This window comes from Anomaloglossus baeobatrachus, chromosome 11, assembly GCF_048569485.1.
Source record: "Anomaloglossus baeobatrachus isolate aAnoBae1 chromosome 11, aAnoBae1.hap1, whole genome shotgun sequence".
Lineage (NCBI taxonomy): Eukaryota > Metazoa > Chordata > Amphibia > Anura > Aromobatidae > Anomaloglossus > Anomaloglossus baeobatrachus.
In genome coordinates, this window is record NC_134363.1 from 12,597,617 (window position 1) to 12,621,059 (window position 23,443).

The window sequence follows — 23,443 nt, forward strand, 5'->3', positions numbered from 1 at the left end:
ATTTATAGCAACTCATTGAACTAATAAAATATGAGAATCAAGCTAAACACTTAAGATGAACAGAAAACAAACACTTGTGGCTACAAAGTCACTGCCATCTCAATACTGGCACTCTATGTACAAAAGATGCAATATGTAAGCATGACTGAACACATCTGAACACGTCTGAGCACATGTGAACATGTCTGAACACGTCTGAACATGAATAAATCTGCATCATTTTGCTATTTTGCCTTTGAATATAACAATATTCCTTCCTCCCTCCTATGATCACATTCTGAATAGAAGACTAAATAATTTAGCTACTGTAATTTTCATTTTATAAGACGCGCTGGATTATAAGACGCACCCAAAATTTAGAGGGGAAAAAAAGGTATAAAAAAAATACAGGGGTGGTCTTATAATCCAGTGGTGTCTTATTAGGGAAAGAGGTGTCAGCGGTGGTGGTGCATGGTTACAGGAGGCGGGGGCAGTGGTGGAGTGGGGTCATAGGATGTGCGGCAGTGGTGGAGTAGGGGGATGCTGCGGGCGGGTGTCCTGCATGCACGCTGCGGGCGTTGTCAGGCCGGAGGAACATCCAGAAACTGTCGGCACAGCGGGATTCAAAGAAATGGCACCTGGAGTCAGCGCGTGCACATATGGAGTTCTCAGCTCAATGACAAGCCGGTGTCTCACCTGCACACGTGCCATTTTCTTTAAGATCGCTGCTGGGAGATCAATGGTCTGGAAGTGTAACGCCTGCATGGATCAACAGACTAAGGGGGGATGTAATGGACAGACTAGAGGGAAGCCACTCACCAAGCAGGACCCCCAGAACCCTGATCCCTTTAACCCCTATACAGGGATTTGGAATTACACAGGGCCCCGGTGATCACTACCTGTGGAAGGCTGCAGTCCGATGAGAGTAAACGTCAGGCAGGGTCAAACCAGGAATAGCAGAACAGGGACAGAATCGGCAGGCAAGGACGTAATCAGAAAACGGAGCAGAGGTCAAATCCGGATCGGGCAGCGAGGTACAAAAACAGCAGGCAGAAGGGTAGTCAGAAAACACGCAGAAGTCAGCACACAGGAATCACAAAACAGAATAGGGTGGTCCAGGAGCCAGGAAATCAGAACTATCTCTGGCAGAGGTCAGCAGACAGGAGGGGAGCTAAGAAGGGTGTGGTGTCTTCCCATTGGCTGTAGCTGAACGCTGGCAACTTCAGCTGGAAGACACCCGCCACCCACAGTCAGCCAGCGGTACTGCAGATCCCAAGATAACCCAGCCCAGTGGATGATCGGAGCCTGCGCCCACCGGTGCCGCTGGCATCGACTCCTCTCCTATCACCAGCACCATCCACTGCAGGAACACAGCGTCGCAAGGCGATCGGAGCAGAAGTCGCTGGAGCGGACGCCGGAGATGAGATCTTAAGCCGTGAGTGTCATCTAAGGAAATGACTCTGCTGACCCTGCCCTCTAATGACAATAAGATGACTCTGGTGACCCTGCCCTCTAATGATAATGAGATGACTCTGCTGACCCCTCCCTCTAATAATAATAAGATGTCTCTGCTGACCCTGCCCTCTAATAATAATAAGATGTCTCTGCTGACCCCTCCCTCTAATAATAATAAGATGTCTCTGCTGACCCTGCCCACTAATGATAATGAGATGACTCTGCTGACCCTGCCCTCTAATGATAATGAGATGACTCTGCTGACCCTGCCCTCTAATGATATTGAGATGACTCTGCTGACCCTGCCCTCTAATGATATTGAGATGACTCTGCTGACCCTGCCCTCTAATATTAATGAGATGACTCTGCTGACTCTGCCCTCTAATGATAATGAGATGACTCTGCTGACCCTGGCCTCTAATGATGATGAGATGACTCTGCTGACCCTGCCCTCTAATGATAATGACATGACTTTGCTGACGCTGCCCTTTAATAATAATGATATGATTCTGCTGACCCCTCCCTCTAATAATAATAAGATGTCTCTGCTGACCCTGCCCTCTAATAATAATAAGATGACCCTGCTGACCCTGCCCTCTAATGATAATGAGATGACTCTGCTGACCCCTCCCTCTAATAATAATAAGATGTCTCTGCTGACCCTGCCCTCTAATAATAATGAGATGACTCTGCTGACCCTGCCCTCTAATGATGATGAGATCACTCTGCTGACCCTGCCCTCTAATAATAATAAGATGAACCTGCTGACCCTGCCCTCTAATGATAATGACATGACTTTGCTGACGCTGCCCTTTAATAATAATGATATGATTCTGCTGACCCCTCCCTCTAATAATAATAAGATGTCTCTACTGACCCTGCCCTCTAATAATAATAAGATGACCCTGCTGACCCTGCTTTCTAATGATAATGAGATGACTGTGCTGACCCTGCCCTCTAATGATAATGAGATGACTCTGCTGACCTTGCCCTCTAATAATAATGAGATGACTCTGCTGACCCTGCCCTCTAATAATAATGAATGACTCTGCTGACCCTGCCCTCTAATAATAATGAGATGACTGCTGACCCTGCCCTCTAATGATAATGGATGACTCTGCTGACCCTGCCCTCTAATGATAATGAGATGACTCTGCAGACCCTGCTCTCTAATGATAATGAGATGACTCTGCTGACCCTGCCCTCTAATAATAATGAATGACTCTGCTGACCCTGCCCTCTAATAATAATGAGATGACTCTGCTCACCCTGCCCTCTAATGATAATGAGATGACTGCTGACCCTGCCCTCTAATGATAATGGATGACTCTGCTGACCTTGCCCTCTAATAATAATGAGATGATTCTGCTGACCCTGCCCTCTAATAATGAGATGACTCTGCTGACCCTGCCCTCTAATGCTAATGATATGACTCTGCTGACCCTGCCCTCTAATGATAATGAGATGACTCTGCTGACCCTGCCCTCTAATGAGAATGAGATGACTCTGCTGACACTGCCCTCTAATGATAATGATATGACTCTGCTGACCCTGCCCTCTAATAATAATGAGATGACTCTGCTGACCCTGCCCTCTAATAATGAGATGGCTGCTGACCCTGCCCTCTAATGCTAATGATATGACTCTGCTGACCCTGCCCTCTAATGATAATGAGATGACTCTGCTGACCCTGCCTCTAATGAGAATGAGATGACTCTGCTGACCCTGCCCTCTAATGAGAATGAGATGACTCTGCTGACCCTGCCCTCTAATGAGAATGAGATGACTCTGCTGACCCTGCCCTCTAATGAGAATGAGATGACTCTGCTGACTCCAACCTTTAGAAATAAATTCCAAAAACAAAATTGCAGGTATATCAATTGTTTATTATTTCCTTTTAAAATACTGCCTTAATCACCGATGTGATCCATCCAAAAACCGTTTTCATGATTTTAAATGTTTCAAAATATTGACCTATTTTTTCTAAAGGATCTTTGTCTTTAGGCTTCTCATTTTTCTGCATGGTAACCGCTTCATCCAGCAATGAATGTATTCGCCATTGCTGCCAAATGAGCACCACCTAAAAGATACAATGGATTCCATTAAAAATATATGTATAAATGTAACAGGGGCGTAACGACCACGGTCGCAGGGATCGTCACTGCGACCGGGCCCAGGGGTGCAGGGGGCCTGCACCAGCTCCTGATTCAGATGGATGTGTGTCCGAGTGCAAGCATCCAGCTGAAATACATCGCAGCACAGAGATCCGTCAGGTACTTGCGTTTCGATGTGATGGCCGCCAATTAACACCCTGAATACTCATTCTGAGAAAAAAGGTATTGACTGGTGAGCTTGGGAACTCAAAAAGGCCTGGGCGTCCACGGATGACAACAGTGGTGGATGATCGCCGCATACTTTCTTTGGTGAAGAAGAACCCGTTCACAACATCAACTGAAGTCCAGAACACTCTCAGTGAAGTAGGTGTATCTGTCTCTAAGTCAACTGTAAAGAGAAGACTCCATGAAAGTAAATACAAAGGGTTCACATCTAGATGCAAACCATTCATCAATTCCAAAAATAGACAGGCCAGAGTTACATTTGCTGAAAAACACCTCATGAAGCCAGCTCAGTTCTGGAAAAGTATTCTATGGACAGATGAGACAAAGATCAACCTGTACCAGAATGATGGGAAGAAAAAGGTTTGGAGAAGAAAGGGAACGGCACATGATCCAAGGCACACCACGTCCTCTGTAAAACATGGTGGAGGCAACGTGATGGCATGGGCATGCATGGCTTTCAATGGCACTGGGTCACTTGTGTTTATTGATGACATAACAGCAGACAAGAGTAGCCGGATGAATTCTGAAGTGTACCGGGATATACTTTCAGCCCAGATTCAGCCAAATGCCGCAAAGTTGATCGGACGGCGCTTCATAGTACAGATGGACAATGACCCCAAGCATACAGCCAAAGCTACCCAGGAGTTCATGAGTGCAAAAAAGTGGAACATTCTGCAATGGCCAAGTCAATCACCAGATCTTAACCCAATTGAGCATGCATTTCACTTGCTCAAATCCAGACTTAAGACGGAAAGACCCACAAACAAGCAAGACCTGAAGGCTGTGGCTGTAAAAGCCTGGCAAAGCATTAAGATGGAGGAAACCCAGCGTTTGGTGATGTCCATGGGTTCCAGACTTAAGGCAGTGATTGCCTCCAAAGGATTCGCAACAAAATATTGAAAATAAAAATATTTTGTTTGGGTTTGGTTTATTTGTCCAATTACTTTTGACCTCCTAAAATGTGGAGTGTTTGTAAAGAAATGTGACAATTCCTACAATTTCTATCAGATATTTTTGTTCAAACCTTCAAATTAAACGTTACAATCTGCACTTGAATTCTGTTGTAGAGGTTTCATTTCAAATCCAATGTGGTGGCATGCAGAGCCCAACTCGCCAAAATTGTGTCACTGTCCAAAGATTTCTGGACCTAACTGTATACCATGATGAGGGGGCTATATAGCATGGCATGATGGGGGCTATATACCAGGATGAGGGGGCTATATATCAGGATGCAGGGCTATATACCTGGAAGGAGAGCTATATACCAGGATGGAGGGCTATATACCAGGATGGATAGCTATATACCAGGATGGAGGGCTATATACCAGGATGAGGGGGCTATATACCTGGGAAATGGAGCTATATTGCATGATGGGGGCTATATACCAGGATGAGGGGGCTATATAGCATGATAGGGGATATATATACCTGGATAAGGTGGCTATATATCAGGATGGAGGGCTATATACCTGGAAGGAGAGATATATACCAGGATGGAGGGCTATATACCAGGATGAGGGGGCTATATAGCATGATGGGGCTATATACTAGGATGGAGGGCTATATACCAGGATGAGGGGGTTATATAGCATGATGAAGGCTATATACCAGGATGAGGGGTTATATACCGGGATGAGGGAGATATATACCAGAATGGGAGACATATTTTTAAGGATGGTGGACATATTTATCAGGAAGTGGCCCAGGATGGGGCACATTACTACACAATGAAGGGGGAGGGGGGGAGGCAACTTATATGTCTTTATAGGATTTAGAATCCTACAATGGCCCATATATCTGATGAACATATGGGAAGGGTACCAGGCTCAAACTCCATGTCGGATATCGGGGCCCATCAGACTCTAGTTACACCACTGGGTCCCAACTTACCAATCCAAGAAGCAGAAATACATGCCAGTAGTCACCCAAAAATTTCATACCGCCACGATAACATCTTATCAGACTCTAAAAGAAAAGTGAATGTTCTGTTTTATTCTTCGTATACTTATTTTACTCACTCAGAAAATACATTTTAGAAAAATGTCACATGTCATGGGCGATGTTTGATATTTATCTCGGCTTGTATATCACTTGTAAGACACTTGAGCAAGGTCAGTCAGTGCTATACATTACACCATACCTAACAATATATGCAAGACTTACTTCCATTGTCGAATGTAAAAATCCTGAAATGCAGAAAATAGGAGAAAACAATTAAAAACATCTAAAGATTGGGTTGCAGAGTGAAAGTGTTATATACATAATATAAATATATATATATATATATATATATATATATATATATATATATATATATATATATATATATTAATTATACATTATACAGTCAGGGCCAGAAATATTTGGACAGTGACACAAGTTTTGTTATTTTAGCTGTTTACAAAAACATGTTCAGAAATACAATTATATATAATATGGGCTGAAAGTGCACACTCCCAGCTGCAATATGAGAGTTTTCACATCCAAATCGGAGAAAGGGTTTAGGAATCCTAGCTCTGTAATGCATAGCCTCCTCTTTTTCAAGGGACCAAAAGTAATTGGACAAGGGACTCTAAGGGCTGCAATTAACTCTGAAGGCGTCTCCCTCGTTAACCTGTAATCAATGAAGTAGTTAAAAGGTCTGGGGTTGATTACAGGTGTGTGGTTTTGCATTTGGAAGCTGTTGCTGTGACCAGACAACATGCGGTCTAAGGAACTCTCAATTGAGGTGAAGCAGAACATCCTGAGGCTGAAAAAAAAGAAAAAATCCATCAGAGAGATAGCAAACATGCTTGGAGTAGCAAAATCAACAGTCGGGTACATTCTGAGAAAAAAGGAATTGACTGGTGAGCTTGGGAACTCAAAAAGGCCTGGGCGTCCACGGATGACAACAGTGGTGGATGATCGCCGCATACTTTCTTTGGTGAAGAAGAACCCATTCACAACATCAACTGAAGTCCAGAACACTCTCAGTGAAGTAGGTGTATCTGTCTCTAAGTCAACAGTAAAGAGAAGACTCCATGAAAGTAAATACAAAGGGTTCACATCTAGATGCAAACCATTCATCAATTCCAAAAATAGACAGGCCAGAGTTACATTTGCTGAAAAACACCTCATGAAGCCAGCTCAGTTCTGGAAAAGTATTCTATGGACAGATGAGACAAAGATCAACCTGTACCAGAATGATGGGAAGAAAAAAGTTTGGAGAAGAAAGGGAACGGCACATGATCCAAGGCACACCACATCCTCTGTAAAACATGGTGGAGGCAACATGATGGCATGGGCATGCATGGCTTTCAATGGCACTGGGTCACTTGTGTTTATTGATGACATAACAGCAGACAAGAGTAGCCGGATGAATTCTGAAGTGTACCGGGATATACTTTCAGCCCAGATTCAGCCAAATGCCGCAAAGTTGATTGGACGGCGCTTCATAGTACAGAGGGACAATGACCCCAAGCATACAGCCAAAGCTACCCAGGAGTTCATGAGTGCAAAAAAGTGGAACATTCTGCAATGGCCAAATCAATCACCAGATCTTAACCCAATTGAGCATGCATTTCACTTGCTCAAATCCAGACTTAAGACGGAAAGACCCACAAACAAGCAAGACCTGAAGGCTGCGGCTGTAAAGGCCTGGCAAAGCATTAAGAAGGAGGAAACCCAGCGTTTGGTGATGTCCATGGGTTCCAGACTTAAGGCAGTGATTGCCTCCAAAGGATTCGCAACAAAATATTGAAAATAAAAATATTTTGTTTGGGTTTGGTTTATTTGTCCAATTACTTTTGACCTCCTAAAATGTGGAGTGTTTGTAAAGAAATGTGACAATTCCTACAATTTCTATCAGATATTTTTGTTCAAACCTTCAAATTAAACATTACAATCTGCACTTGAATTCTGTTGTAGAGGTTTCATTTCAAATCCAATGTGGTGGCATGCAGAGCCCGACTCGCCAAAATTGTGTCACTGTCCAAAGATTTCTGGACCTAACTGTACATATATTCCTCAGCATTGAAATAAAAATGCCACGGAGGTGGAGGAATGATGGAAATGGAGAGATAACTTATCTGCACATATTAAAAGAATTTAATAAACTTTTTCAAAACATCTCCATTTCTTCAGTCTGGAGTGTGAGCCTCGTGCAGAAATCCCGGCACTTCCAGCCTCGGCCGCTATCACTGAGGTTATTATTGGTCGTTTGAGGAAGGTTCTGCCGCTGAGTGCACTTGGCAAATCATCAGCTCCTGTGCAAGTGTGGCGCCCCAGGACCTGGTCGCCACAACAGCATTGCCCTCCCAAAGGGTTAATGCTGAGCCTGGAGGTAATTGGGAGATCTATTGGCCAGTAAGTTAACACTCAACACAATTCTCCCTCCGGCCAGCAGAGGGAGCTCTGAACCTGGAACTTCAGGGAGGATTCCTTAAGTCTGGCTGGAGGGAGGAAGTAGTGGTTAGTCTGGAGACAGGAGTGAAAGAGTGCAGACGCAGGGTAGTGCTGCCTTGTAAACTGGAGCCTAGAGCTGGGATAGCTTGGCCCAGTGAAGCAAGGGGAGCAGAGAGGCACAGCAGAGACTCGGACATCGGAGTCTGTAGTTGCCAGGGCATAAAATCCATCCCTGGTAGCTGAATCCGGAGGGCAGGAGAGCTGCAAGCCCCCTGGCCCAGAAGTAATCTGAAGGTACAGCTGCATGCCAAGGGCCTGGTGTGGGCTCCAGCAGAGAAGCACCAGAGAGGGCCTGTGCAGTCTACCACACAGAAAAGGGGACGAACAACAAGTCCCAGCAGCAAGAGGGCAATTGCAAACCTAAAGTGCAGTGTCCTAAAACAGCAGAGAAAGATTAAGGAGTAGGCCTCATACTCAACTGGCCAAAGATCACCCCAGGCACTTCCAGGCCGGCCGGACCATCTTTACCATCTGTGACAGTCTCCCTGGACTAAGTTTCTGCCGAGTAAAAGAGGAGAAGGTAAAGAGACTACTGTTTGTGCCTGTTTCTTTCATTGCTTGTCGGCCCTGCACCGTGTTAGTCACACAGCACCATAGACTTCCACAAGCACCAACTGTGCCCCGGGCATTGCTCCACCTGTGGGGAGCAGTACCACCATTGCTGCTATAACATCATCCCGGTGGCCTCACACAGCAGCGGCGGCTTAATAGCCGCAGACCACAGGTGGCGTCACGAATACAAACTTAAAGTCATCCGCCACATATTCAACTGACACCCACCAGGGCCACGGAGCCGGGCCCAGCCACCACTGACTACCACTGGACTAGTCCGGCCCGGCACCGGGTGTCCCATAGCCCTGGGGTGGGCGAGTCACAATCACCGACCAATAGACATCGCCGGGTTGCGTGTTGCTAGTGTGAGCACCTGCATGGCCTAATTGTGCTCCTTTTGCTGCAGCATATCCAAACTTGTCTTCCATGGTTGCAGCATCTTTGGACTTGTCTACCATGGCTGCAGTGTCTCCTAACTTGTCTCCCATGACTACAACATCTCCGGACTTGTGTCCCATAGCTACAGCATCTCTGGACTTCTCTCTCATGGCTGCAGTGCCTCCAGACTTTTCTCCCATGGCTGTTGCAACTCTGGACTTGTCTACCATGGCTGCAGTGTCTCCTAACTTTTCTTCCATGGCTGCAGTATCTCCGGACTTGTGTCCCATAGCTACAGCATCTCTGGACTTCTCTCTCATGGCTGCAGTGCCTCCAGACTTTTCTCCCATGGTTGTAGCAACTCTGGACTTGTCTTCCATGGCTGCAGCGTCTCCTAACTTTTCTCCCATGGCTGCAGCATCTCTGGACTTGTTTCCCATTGCTGCAGGATCTCCAGATTTGTCTCCCATGGCTGCAGGATTTCCGGACTTGTCTCCCATGGCTGCGGCATCTCCACACTTGTCTCCTGGGGCTGCAGAATCTCAAGACCTGTATTCCATGGCTGAAACATCTCCTAACTTGTCTCCCATGGCTGCAGAATCTTTCGACTTATCTCCCATGGCAGCAGCATCTCCAGACCTGTCTCCCCTAGCTGCAGTGCCTCCAGACCTTTCTCCCATGGCAGCAGCATCTCCAGACTTGTCTCCCCTAGCTGCAGTGCCTCCAGACTTTTCTCCCATGGCTACAGCATCTCCAGACTTGTCTCCCACGGATTCAGCAGCTCTGAACTGGTCTCCCATGACTGCAGCGTCTCTGGACTTGTCTCCTATGGCTACAGCATCCCTAGACTTTTCTCCCAGGGCAGAAACATCTCACAACCTGTCTTCCCCGACTGCAGCGTCTCCGGACTTGTGTTTCCTGACTGCAGTGTCTTTGGACTTTTCTCCCATGGCTGCAGCATCTCCAGACCTCTTTCCCCAGGCTGCAGAATCGCATGACTTTTCTCCCATGGCTGCAACATTTTTGGACTTGTCTTCCATGGCTGCAGCATCTCTGGACTTGTCTCTCTTGGCTGCAGCATCTCCGGACTTGTCTCCCATGGCTGCAGCATCTCTGGTCTTTTTTTCTCATGGTAGTAGCATCTCCGGACTTGTCTCCCTTGGCTGCAGCGTCTCCAGACTTGTCTCCCATGGCTGCAGCATGTCCGGACTTATCTCCATCAAGCACATTGGGGACACCATTAGTCAGTGAGTGGATCCTGATGGTTTTCGCATTCAGAGGCAAAACCTTCCTCCTCAGACGACCATTAATAGCCTCATTGATAGCAGTCGAGGCTGAAAGTGCCGGGATTTCTAAACATGACGCTAATACTTGATACTGCCATTCATGGACTAATGTGTATGCACGCTACAAAACTAACCATTATTGACAAGAAAAGATAAGACTCTGCCCGAGGTTCTGGAAATAGCTTCCCTCCTCCACCCTTTGTAATAATTATGCAAGCTCAATATTGTTAGTACAACCTGCGGGGACAGATTTTGACTGGCAGTGCCGAGGGACTCTTTGTTGCTGAAAGTATTAAATTTTGCAAAACTCTAAAGGGGGCTTTACACGGTAGCAATATCGCTAGCAATTTGTAGCGATAGCGAGCGTGTAAGTACCCGCCCCCGTCGCGCATGCAATTGTTTGTGATCGCCGCCGTAGCGAACATTATCGCTACGGCAGCGTCACACGTACTTACCTGGTCGGCGGCGTCGCGGTGACTGCCGAACAATCCCTCCTTCAAGGGGGAGGGACGTTCGGCATCACAGCGACGTCACCGCAACGTCACTAAGCGGCCGGCCAATCAAAGTGGAGGGGCGGAGATGAGCAGGACGTAACATGCCGCCCACCTCCTTCCTTCCGCATTGGGGTCGGCGGCAGGTAAGGAGACGTTCCTCGCTCCTGCGGTGTCACACATAGCGATGTGTGCTGCCGCATGAGCGATGAACCACCTGGATAAACAACCCTTACCGATTTTTGAGTTTCGGACGACCTCTCCATGGTGAACGAATTTCACCATTTTTGAGGTCGCTTAAGGTCGCTGGTCAGTGTCACACGCTGCGATATCGTTAATGACGCCGGATGTGCGTCACTAACAACGTGACCCCGACGACAAAACATTAACGATATTGTAGCGTGTAAAGCCCGCTTAACTCCTTTCTCTAAACAATAGTTCAATGCTGTAAATAAAAACAACAATAGCCTAAAAGTATACAAACAATGTAACAAATGAAGGAGATTTCCCCTTGTCCCTCTATATAAGCCACTAGCATTATTTATTCCTTACCTGCTGTGAATATATCAGGGTGTTTGCTACACAAACTTTAGTGTTTCTTTTACTTTCTTCAAGACAAATACATGTAACAGGAAGAAGTTAAACTTTCACTTCTAAGCTGCATCATGGACTGGTGGATGAACCTGTTTGTAGCTTGTGTAAGATGCTTATAATAAACAAGACACTCCCAGATAAATACAATGGAGACGGCGGTTCACCAGCCTCGTGCACCACCGCGGAAAAGAGAAAGGAAAGCAAAAGGCACTGAGAAAGCATAGAAAGGAGCAAGAGGGTCTGCACTAGTAGGAACTGGCAGGGACTATATTTAGACATTTGGAGCTCCCCCTAGTGGTTGCTGCAGACAGGATCTAATCATGTATCTCTGTATACAGGGAGCTCCCCCTAGTGGTGGCTGCAGACAGGATCTTATCATGTATCTCTGTATATAGGGAGCTCCCCCTAGTGGTGACTGCAGACAGGATCTTATCATGTATCTTTGTATACAGGGAGCTCCCTCTAGTGGTGGCTGCAGACAGAATATTATCATGTATCTCTGTATACAGGGAGCTCCCCCTAGTGGTGGCTGCAGACAGGATCTTATCATGTATCTCTGTATACAGGGAGCTCCCCCTAGTGGTGACTGCAGACAGGATCTTATCATGTATCTCTGTATACAGGGAGCTCCCCCTAGTGGTGGCTGCAGACAGGATCTTATGTATCTCTGTATACAGGGAGCTCCCCCTAGTGGTGGCTGCAGACAGGATCTTATCATGTATCTCTGTATACAGGAAGCTCCTCCTAGTGGTGGCTGCAGACAGGATCTTATCATGTATCTCTGTATACAGGGAGCTCCCTCTAGTGGTGACTGCAGACAGGATCTTATCATGTATCTCTGTATACCGGGAGCTCCCTCTAGTGGTGACTGCAGACAGGATCTTATCATGTATCTCTGTATACAGGGAGCTCCCTCTAGTGGTGACTGCAGACAGGATCTTATCATGTATCTCTGTATACAGGGAGCTCCCTCTAGTGGAGGCTGCAGACAGGATCTTATCATGTATCTCTGTATACAGGGAGCTCCCCCTAGTGGTGGCTGCAGACAGGATCTTATCATGTATCTCTGTATACAGGGAGCTCCTCCTAGTGGTTGGTGCAGACAGGATCTTATCATATATCTCTGTATAAAGGGAGCTCCCCCTAGTGGTGGCTGCAGACAGGATCTTATCATGTATCTCTGTATACAGGGAGCTCCCCCTAGTGGTGGTTGCAGACAGGATCTTGTATCTCTGTATACAGGGAGCTCCCCCTAGTGGTGGTTGCAGACAGGATCTTATCATGTATCTCTGTATACAGGGAGCTCCCCCTAGTGGTGACTGCAGACGGGATCTTATCATGTATCTCTGTATACAGGGAGCTTCCCCTAGTGGTGGCTGCTGACAGGATCTTATCATGTATCTCTGTATACAAGGAGCTCCCCCTAGTGGTGGTTGCAGACGGAATCTTATCATGTATCTCTGTATACAGGGAGCTCCTCCTAGTGGTGACTGCAGACAGGATCTTATCATGTATCTCTGTATACAGGGAGCTCCCCCTAGTGGTGGCTGCAGACAGGATCTTATCATGTATCTCTGTATACAGGGAGCTCCCCCTAGTGGTGGTTGCAGAAAGGATCTTATCATGTATCTCTGTATACAGGGAGCTCCCCCTAGTGGTAGCTGCAGACAGGATCTTATCATGTATCTCTGTATACAGGGAGCTCCCCCTAGTGGTGGCTGCAGACAGGATCTTATCATGTATCTATGTATACAGGGAGCTCCCCCTAGTGGCGACCGCAGACAGGATCTTATCATGTATCTCTGTATACAGGGAGCTCCCCCTAGTGGTGGCTGCAGACAGGATCTTATCATGTATCTCTGTATACAGGGAGCTCCCCCTAGTGGTGACTGCATACAGGATCAACAGGATCTTATCATGTATCTTTGTATACAGGGAGCTCCCCCTAGTGGTGAGTGCAGATAGGATCTTATCATGTATCTCTGTATACAGGGAGCTCCCCCTAGTGGTGGCTGCAGACAGGATCTTATCATGTATCTCTGTATACAGGGAGCTCCCCCTAGTGGTGACTGCATACAGGATCAACAGGATCTTATCATGTATCTTTGTATACAGGGAGCTCCCCCTAGTGGTGAGTGCAGATAGGATCTTATCATGTATCTCTGTATACAGGGAGCTCCCCCTAGTGGTGGCTGCAGACAGGATCTTATCATGTATCTCTGTATACAGGGAGCTCCCCCTAGTGGTGACTGCATACAGGATCGACAGGATCTTATCATGTATCTTTGTATACAGGGAGCTCCCCCTAGGGGTGGCTGCAGACAGGATCGTATCATGTATCTCTGTATATAGGGAGCTCCCCCTAGTGGTGACTGCAGACAGGATCTTATCATGTATCTCTGTATACAGGGAGCTCCCCCTAGTGGTGACTGCAGATAGGATCTTATCATGTATCTCTGTATACAGGGAGCTACCCCAAGTGGTGGCTGCAGACAGGATCTTATCATGTATCTCTGTATACAGGGAGCTCCCCCTAGTGGTGACTGCATACAGGATCAACAGGATCTTATCATGTATCTTTGTATACAGGGAGCTCCCCCTAGTGGTGACTGCAGATAGGATCTTATCATGTATCTCTGTATACAGGGAGCCCCCCTAGTGGTGGCTGCAGACAGGATCTTATCATGTATCTCTGTATACAGGGAGCTTCTCCTAGTGGTGGTTGCAGACAGGATCTTATCATGTATCTCTGTATACAGGGAGCTCCCCCTAGTGGTGGTTGCAGACAGGATCTTATCATGTATCTCTGTATACAGGGAGCTCCCCCTAGTGGTGGCTACAGACAGGATCTTATCATGTATCTATGTATACAGGGAGCTCCCCCTAGTGGTGACTGCAGACAGGATCTTATCATGTATCTCTGTATACACGGAGAGCCCCCTAGTGGTGGCTGCAGACAGAATCTTATCATGCATCTCTGCAGGGAGCTCCCCCTAGTGGTGACTGCAGATATGGTCCTATCATGTATCTCTGTATACAGGGAGCTCCCCCTAGTGGTGGCTGCAGACAGGATCTTATCATGTATCTCTGTATACAGGGAGCTCCCCCTAGTGGTGGCTGCAGACAGGATCTTATCATGTATCTCTGTATACAGGGAGTTCCCACTAGTGGTGACTGCAGACAGGAACTTATCATGTATCTCTGTATACAGGGAGCTCCCCCTAGTGGTGGCTGCAGATAGGATCTTATCATGTATCTCTGTATACAATGAGCTCCCCCTAGTGGTGACTGCATACAGGATCGACAGGATCTTATCATGTATCTTTGTATACAAGGAGCTCCCCCTAGGGGTAGCTGCAGACAGGATTGTATCATGTATCTCTGTATACAGGGTGCTCCTCCTAGTGGTGGTTGCAGACAGGATCTTATCATGTATCTCTGTATACAGGGAGCTCCCCCTAGTGGTGACTGCAGACAGGATCTTATCATGTATCTCTGTATACAGGGAGCTCCCCCTAGTGGTGGCTGCAGACAGAATTTTATCATGTATCTCTGTATACAGGGAGCTCCCCCTAGTAGTGACTGCATACAGGATCGACAGGATCTTATCATGTATCTTTGTATACAGGGAGCTCCCCCTAGGGGTGGCTGCGACAGGATCGTATCATGTATCTCTGTATACAGGGTGCTCTTCCTAGTGGTGGTTGCAGACAGGAACTTATCATGTATCTCTGTATACAGGGAGCTCCCCCTAGTGGTGGTTGCAGACAGGATGTTATCATGTATCTCTCTATACAGGGAGCTCCCCCTAGTGGTGACTGCAGACAGGATCTTATGATGTATCTCTGTATACAGGGAGCTCCCTCTAGTGGTGGCTGCAGACAGGATATTATCATGTATCTCTGTATACAGGGAGCTCCCCCTAGTGGTGACTGCAGACAGGATCTTATCATGTATCTCTGTATACAGGGAGCTCCCCCTAGTGGCGGTTGCAGACAGGATATTATCATGTATCTCTGTATACAGTGAGCTCCCCCTAGTGGTGGCTGCAGACAGGATATTATCATGTATCTCTGTATACAGGGAGCTCCCCCTAGGGGTGGCTGCAGACAGGATCTTATCATGTATCTCTGTATACAGGGAGCTCCCCCTAGTGGCGGTTGCAGACAGGATCTTATCATGTATCTCTGTATACAGGGAGCTCCCCCTAGTGGTGGCTGCAGACAGGATATTATCATGTATCTCTGTATACAGGGAGCTCCCCCTAGTGGTGGCTGCAGACAGGATATTATCATGTATCTCTGTATACAGGGAGCTCCCCCTAGTGGTGGCTGCACACAGGATCTTATCATGTATCTCTGTATACAGGGAGCTCCCCCTAGTGGTGGCTGCAGACAGAATCTCATCATGTATCTCTGTATACAGGGAGCTCCCCCTAGTGGTGGCTGCAGACAGAATATTATCATGTATCTCTGTATACAGGGAGCTCCCCCTAGTGGTGGCTGCAGACAGGATCTTATCATGTATCTCTGTATACAGGGAGCTCCCCCTAGTGGTGGCTGCAGACAGGATCTTATCATGTATCTCTGTATACAGGGAGCTCCCCCTAGTGGTGACTGCAGACAGGATATTATCATGTATCTCTGTATACAGGGAGCTCCCCCTAGTGGTGGCTGCACACAGGATCTTATCATGTATCTCTGTATACAGGGAGCTCCCCCTAGTGGTGGCTGCAGACAGAATCTCATCATGTATCTCTGTATACAGGGAGCTCCCCCTAGTGGTGGCTGCAGACAGAATATTATCATGTATCTCTGTATACAGGGAGCTCCCCCTAGTGGTGGCTGCAGACAGGATCTTATCATGTATCTCTGTATACAGGGAGCTCCCCCTAGTGGTGGCTGCAGGCAGGATCTTATCATGTATCTCTGTATACAGGGAGGTCCCCCTAGTGGTGGCTGCAGACAGGATCTTATCATGTATCTCTGTATACAGTGAGCTCCCCCTAGTGGTGGCTGCAGACAGAATCTTATCATGTATCTCTGTATACAGGAAGCTCCCCCTAGTGGTGGCTGCAGACAGGATGTTATCATATATCTCTCTATACAGGGAGCTCCCTCTAGTGGTGGCTGCAGACAGAATCTCATCATGTATCTCTGTATACAGGGAGCTCCCCCTAGTGGTAGCTGCAGACAGGATCTTATCATGTATCTCTGTATACAGGGAGCTCCCCCTAGTGGTGACTGCAGACAGGATCGTATCATGTATCTCTGTATACAGGGAGCTCGCCCTAGTGGTGACTGCAGACAGAATCTTATCATGTATCTCTGTATACAGGGAGCTCCCCCTAGTGGTGGCTGCAGACAGAATATTATCATGTATCTCTGTATACAGGGAGCTCCCCCTAGTGGTGGCTGCAGACAGGATCTTATCATGTATCTCTGTATACAGGGAGCTCCCTCTAGTGGTGGCTGCAGACAGGATCTTACCATGTATCTCTGTATACAGGGAGCCCCCCCTAGTGGTGGCTGCAGACAGGATCTTATCATGTATCTCTGTATACAGGGAGCTCCCCCTAGTGGTGACTGCAGACAGGATCTTATCATGTATCTTTGTATACAGGGAGCTCCCCCTAGTGGTGGCTGCAGACAGGATCTTATCATGTATCTCTGTATACAGGGAGCTCCCCCTAGTGGTGGCTGCAGACAGAATCTCATCATGTATCTCTGTATACAGGGAGCTCCCCCTAGTGGTGACTGCAGACAGGATGTTATCATATATCTCTCTATACAGGGAGCTCCCTCTAGTGGTGGCTGCAGACAGAATCTTATCATGTATCTCTGTATACAGGGAGCTCCCCCTAGTGGTGGCTGCAGACAGGATCTTATCATGTATCTCTGTATACAGGCAGCTCCCCCTAGTGGTGGCTGCAGACAGGATCTTATCATGTATCTCTGTATACAGGGAGCTCCCCCTATTGGTTGCTGCAAACAGGATCTTATCATGTATCTCTGTATACAGGGAGCTTCCCCTAGTGGTTGCTGCAGACAGGATCTTATCATGTATCTCTGTATACAGGGAGCTCCCCCTAGTGGTGGCTGCAGACAGGATCTTATCATGTATCTCTGTATACAGGGAGCTCCCCCTAGTGGTGGCTGCAGACAGAATATTATCATGTATCTCTGTATACAGGGAGCTCCCCCTAGTGGTGGCTGCAAACAGGATCTTATCATGTATCTCTGTATACAGGGAGCTTCCCCTAGTGGTTGCTGCAGACAGGATCTTATCATGTATCTCTGTATACAGGGAGCTCCCCCTAGTGGTGGCTGCAGACAGAATCTTATCATGTATCTCTGTATACAGGGAGCTCCCCCTAGTGGTGGCTGCAGACAGGATTTTAGCATGTATTTCTTCATACAGAGAGCTCCCTCTAGTGGTGGCTGCAGACAGAATCTCATCATGTATCTCTGTATACAGGGAGCTCCCCCTAGTGGTAGCTGCAGACAGGATCTTATCATGTATCTCTGTATACAGGGAGCTCCCCCTAGTGGTGACTGCAGACAGGATCGTATCATGTATCTCTGTATACAGGGAGCTTCCCCTAGTGGTGACTGCAGACAGAATCTTATCATGTATCTCTGTATACAGGGAGCTCCCCCTAGTGGTGGCTGCAGACAGAATATTATCATGTATCTCTGTATACATGGAGCTCCCCCTAGTGGTGGCTGCATACAGGATCTTATCATGTATCTCTGTATACAGGGAGCTCCCCCTAGTGGTGGCTGCAGACAGGATCTTATCATGTATCTCTGTATACAGGGAGCTCCCCCTAGTGGTGGCTGCAGACATAATCTCATCATGTATCTCTGTATACAGGGAGCTCCCCCTAGTGGTGACTGCAGACAGGATGTTATCATATATCTCTCTATACAGGGAGCTCCCTCTAGTGGTGGCTGCAGACAGAATCTTATCATGTATCTCTGTATACAGGGAGCTCCCCCTAGTGGTGGCTGCAGACAGGATCTTATCATGTATCTCTGTATACAGGGAGCTCCCCCTAGTGGTGGCTGCAGACAGGATCTTATCATGTATCTCTGTATACAGGGAGTTCCCCCTAGTGGTGGCTGCAGACAGGATCTTATCATGTATCTCTGTATACAGGGAGCTCCCCCTAGTGGTGGCTGCAGACAGAATCTCATCATGTATCTCTGTATACAGGGAGCTCCCCCTAGTGGTGGTTGCAGACAGAATCTTATCATGTATCTCTGTATACAGGGAGATCCCCCTAGTGGTGACTGCAGACAGAATCTTATCATGTATCTCTGTATACAGGGAGCTCCCTGTAGTTGTGGCTGCAGACAGAATCTCATCATGTATCTCTGTATACAGGGAGCTCCCCCTAGTGGTGACTGCAGACAGGATCTTATCATGTATCTCTGTATACAGGGAGCTCCCCCTAGTGGTGGCTGCAGACAGAATCTTATCATGTATCTCTGTATACAGGGAGCTCCCCCTAGTGGTGGCTGCAGACAGGATCTTTTCATGTATCTCTGTATACAGGGAGCTCCCCCTAGTGGTGGCTGCAGACAGGATCTTATCATGTATCTCTGTATACAGGGAGCTCCCCCTAGTGGTAGCTGCAGACAGGATGTTATCATATATCTCTCTATACAGGGAGCTTCCTCTAGTGGTGGCTGCAGACAGAATCTTATCATGTATCTCTGTATACAGGGAGCTCCCCCTAGTGGTGGCTGCAGACAGGATCTTATGCATCTCTGTATATAATGATACATCTTTCATGGAGGCTCCAAACAGACAATATCAATCTATGTATGTGTGTACTACGAATTTGGAACTTTCAGAAAACTCAAGCTCCAGCTTCTATCAAAATCTGATGTATATAAAAATAAAAACACGTTAAGACCCAGAATGGTGATAGTGAATTTATTAATTATTATTTATTATTATTTATTAATTAATTTATTATTTTATTGTCAGCACTTCTCCTTTTCCACCAGTTACATCAATTTCTTCAAATAAAAAATAGATGCAAATTAGTCTAGCGAAAGTATTTTACTACCGGAGCAGCCAAATCCCAAATTTTAAGTGCTTTTTCTATATAGTATTCATAAAAGCCCATATCATGATATTCCCTTGAGCCCCTATTTCCAATCTTGTCTTTCATCTCCGTCAACAACTGTGTTTGCAGGGCTACAATCTTCCTCCATGCCGCCCTTGTCTCTTGGTATTCCGCTTGCATGAGTTTGCGCTCGGTTAGTAGTTGGCTCCTCTCAGTTAGTAGCAGGTCTCGTTCAGCCTTCAGTTGCCTCCGTTCAGACTGCAGTTGCCTCCGTTCAGACTGCAGTTGCCTCCGTTCAGACTGCAGTTGCTCCTTTTCATATTTAAACTGCATTCTTTCACTTTGCAAAAGATAAATCTGAGGAATAAAGAATAGTTTCTGGATAATTGAGAATTGCATTCTGTTTTATGTGATACTCTGTCATGAGTTGTTTCTGCCTTGTGTCTCTCTGTTTCCATCTAGTGGTTGTGATGGGAGCTGCAACCTACTAAGGGTTTTTCTCGGATGTGACGATAATGAATTGAATTTTTATGATGAGAAATTGGAGTCCTGATTAACTAGTAGATATGATTTCAATCTCTAAGCGGTATTAGTAGTAAAGTGCTAATGTTATATATCACAGTGCCCCATGTGGTTAGGAAGGGTACTGCAAATAAAACTCAAAAATGCAACATTAACAAGATTAGGAACAGAAGATGGAGACAATGAGATGAGTTTACTGATCATACATAGCCACCGCGTATCCTCTTATATCATATCTTTACTTTTATGATCTTTTTTGGATTAAGTTGACATTTTGAGAAAATACTATTATTTACCGCATCGACTTACTGTTAGAAGAAGGCAGAAAATGGAAAGTTGTATGTAATGCTGAGCGAAATACGTCTTCATCATACAACAAACATTTCTTGCCTGTCTCTTTAAGAATAGAAAACATTGCAAAATTAGAACATTCTAAAGAGTAATTAATAACAATAGTAATAATAATAAGAATAGTAATTATAAACTATGTTTTGAGGGGAAAATTTAACCCCGCGCTTTACAGTTATTTACCAAAAAAACACTTACTTACTGTTTGGATGTGTGAAGTAATATATGTTTGTTTGTGTGTGTTTGTGTGGACTGCAAGAGTGGGTCAGAGCGCGGTGGATGTCCGGAACCGGAAGTGTGTGCGGTGAGTATTTTGCTCGTTCAGCAAAGCTTACTCGTAAATCAAGTTACAAATTTACAGAAAGCTTTGCTTGTTAAGCGAAATTCTCGTTAACTGGGTTACTCAATAAGCGAGGTTCCACTGTATTGGCTGTTTTGATAGTTAGCCTGGATATTTATCAGGTGGCCTATAGCAACCAATCACAGCTCTGCTTCTATGTAGCTACAGGTCATTAACAGGAGCTTTGATTGGTTGCTATAGGCAGCGAAGGACATTCTTAGTATAAGAAGCTTATGTGTGAGGTAATATGATTTTGGTGGTGAGAGGGAGAGTGGCAGAGTCGGAAGAGAAGGAGAGAGGCGGAGACAGGGAGAGAGGGAAAGTGGAAGACTGGGAGAGTTTGAGGGAAACAGAGAGAGAAATGGAGAGTGGGAGAGAGAGAGTATGAGAGAGACCAAGAGAGGAAGAGTGGGAGAGAGTGTGCGAGGGAGAGTGGAGGAGTGGGAGAGAGACAAAGAGAGAGAGAGGGAGAGAGAGAGTGTGCGAGGGAGAGTGGAGGGGTGGGAGAGAGTGTGCGAGGGAGAGTGGAGGGGTGGGAGAGAGTGTGCGAGGGAGAGTGCAGGAGTGGGAGAGAGACAGAGAGAGAGAGAGGGAGAGAGAGAGTGTGCGAGGGAGAGTGGAGGAGTGGGAGAGAGACAAAGAGAGAGAGAGGGAGAGAGAGAGTGTGCGAGGGAGAGTGGAGGAGTGGGAGAGAGTGTGCGAGGGAGAGTGGAGGAGTGGGAGAGAGTGTGCGAGGGAGAGTGCAGGAGTGGGAGAGAGACAGAGAGAGAGAGAGGGAGAGAGAGAGTGTGCGAGGGAGAGTGGAGGGGTGGGAGAGAGTGTGCGAGGGAGAGTGGAGGAGTGGGAGAGAGTGTGCGAGGGAGAGTGGAGGAGTGGGAGAGAGTGTGCGAGGGAGAGTGGAGGAGTGGGAGAGAGTGTGCGAGGGAGAGTGGAGGAGTGGGAAAGAGAGAGAGAGGGAGAGGGAGAGAGTGTGCGAGGGAGAGTGGAGGAGTGGGAGAGAGACAGAGAGGGAGAGGGAGAGAGTGTGCGAGGGAGAGTGGAGGAGTGGGAGAGAGACAGAGAGAGAGAGGGAGAGGTAGAGAGTGTGCGAGGGAGAGTGGAGGAGTGGGAGAGAGTGTGCGAGGGAGAGTGGAGGAGTGGGAGAGAGTGTGCGAGGGAGAGTGGAGGAGTGAGAGAGAGAGAGAGAGGGAGAGGGAGAGAGTGTGCGAGGGAGAGTGGAGGAGTGGGAGATAGTGTGCGAGGGAGAGTGGAGGAGTGGGGGAGAGACAGAGAGAGAGAGGGAGAGAGTGTGCGAGGGAGAGTGGAGGAGTGGGAGAGAGACAGAGAGAGAGGGAGAGAGTGTGCGAGGGAGAGTGGAAGAGTGGGAGAGAGGGAAAGTATGAGAGTGGGAGAGAGAGTATTAGAGAGACAAATAGAGAGGAAGAGTGGGAGAGAGTGTGCGAGGGAGAGTGGAGGAGTGGGAGAGAGGGAGAGTGTGCGAGGGAGAGTGGAAGATTGGGAGAGACAGTATGAGAGCTAGAGAGAGACTGCAAGATGCAATACATAGAGGACTGGAAGAGTGAATTAGAGAACTCCCAGAAACTCACCATCTACCGGTCCCTGCAAAGGGACTGCACTCTGGCCCCATATCTGCAAAGGTTACGCCACCCCAAAGACAGGCAGACCCTGAGCCTGTACAGACTGAGTGCCCACAGCCTAGAGGTGGAAACAGGGCGGCACCGACAGACATACAAGCCGCGGGAGAACAGACTGTGCCACCACTGCCAGCAGGGGGCTCTGGAGGACGAGACGCATTTCCTACTGCACTGTGACAAATACTCAGCAGTGAGGGCCTCCCACTTCCAGAAATTTACCACCCATACCCCGGGCTTTCCATCCATGGACAAGGACATGAAACTCCGCTTCCTACTGGGGGAAGAGGAATCAATGGTGGAGATCGCCGCCCAATATGTCACCACATGTCATAAGCTGAGGGGAACCTAAGACCCCTAAATGGACTTTCAGAGCCCAAATTGTGCCCCCAACTCCCCATAACCCTGATCCCCTCCCACCACACTTACTGTATTACTCCTGCTTTGGCAACACTAATTGTATTTTGGTCCTGCCAATAAAGCATATTTGAATTTGAATTTGAATTTGAATTTGACTGAGAGAGAGGGGGAGTGGGAGAGAGTAAGAGTGGGAGAGAGGGAAAGTATGACAGTGGGAGAGAGAGTATTAGAGAAAGGAAGAGTGGGAGAGGGTGTGCGAGGGAGAGTGGGAGTATGATAGAGAGACAGAGAGAGGGAGAGAGGGATAGTGGGAGAGAGAGTATGAGAGAGAGACAGAGAGAGGGAGAGAGGGATAGTGGGAGAGAGAGTATGAGAGAGAGACAGAGAGAGGGAGAGAGGGATAGTGGGAGAGAGAGTATGAGAGAGAGACAGAGAGAGGGAGAGAGGGATAGTGGGAGAGGGAGTATGAGATAGACAGAGAGAGGGATAGTGGGAGAGAGTGTGTGAGGGAGAATGGAAGAGAGGGAACATATGAGAGTGGGAGAGATAGGTAGGGAGAGTGGAAGACAGAAAGAGGGAACAGGGAGAGTGGGAGAGAGACAGAGAGTTGGAGTGGGAGGGAGGGACAGTGGGAGAGTGGGAGAA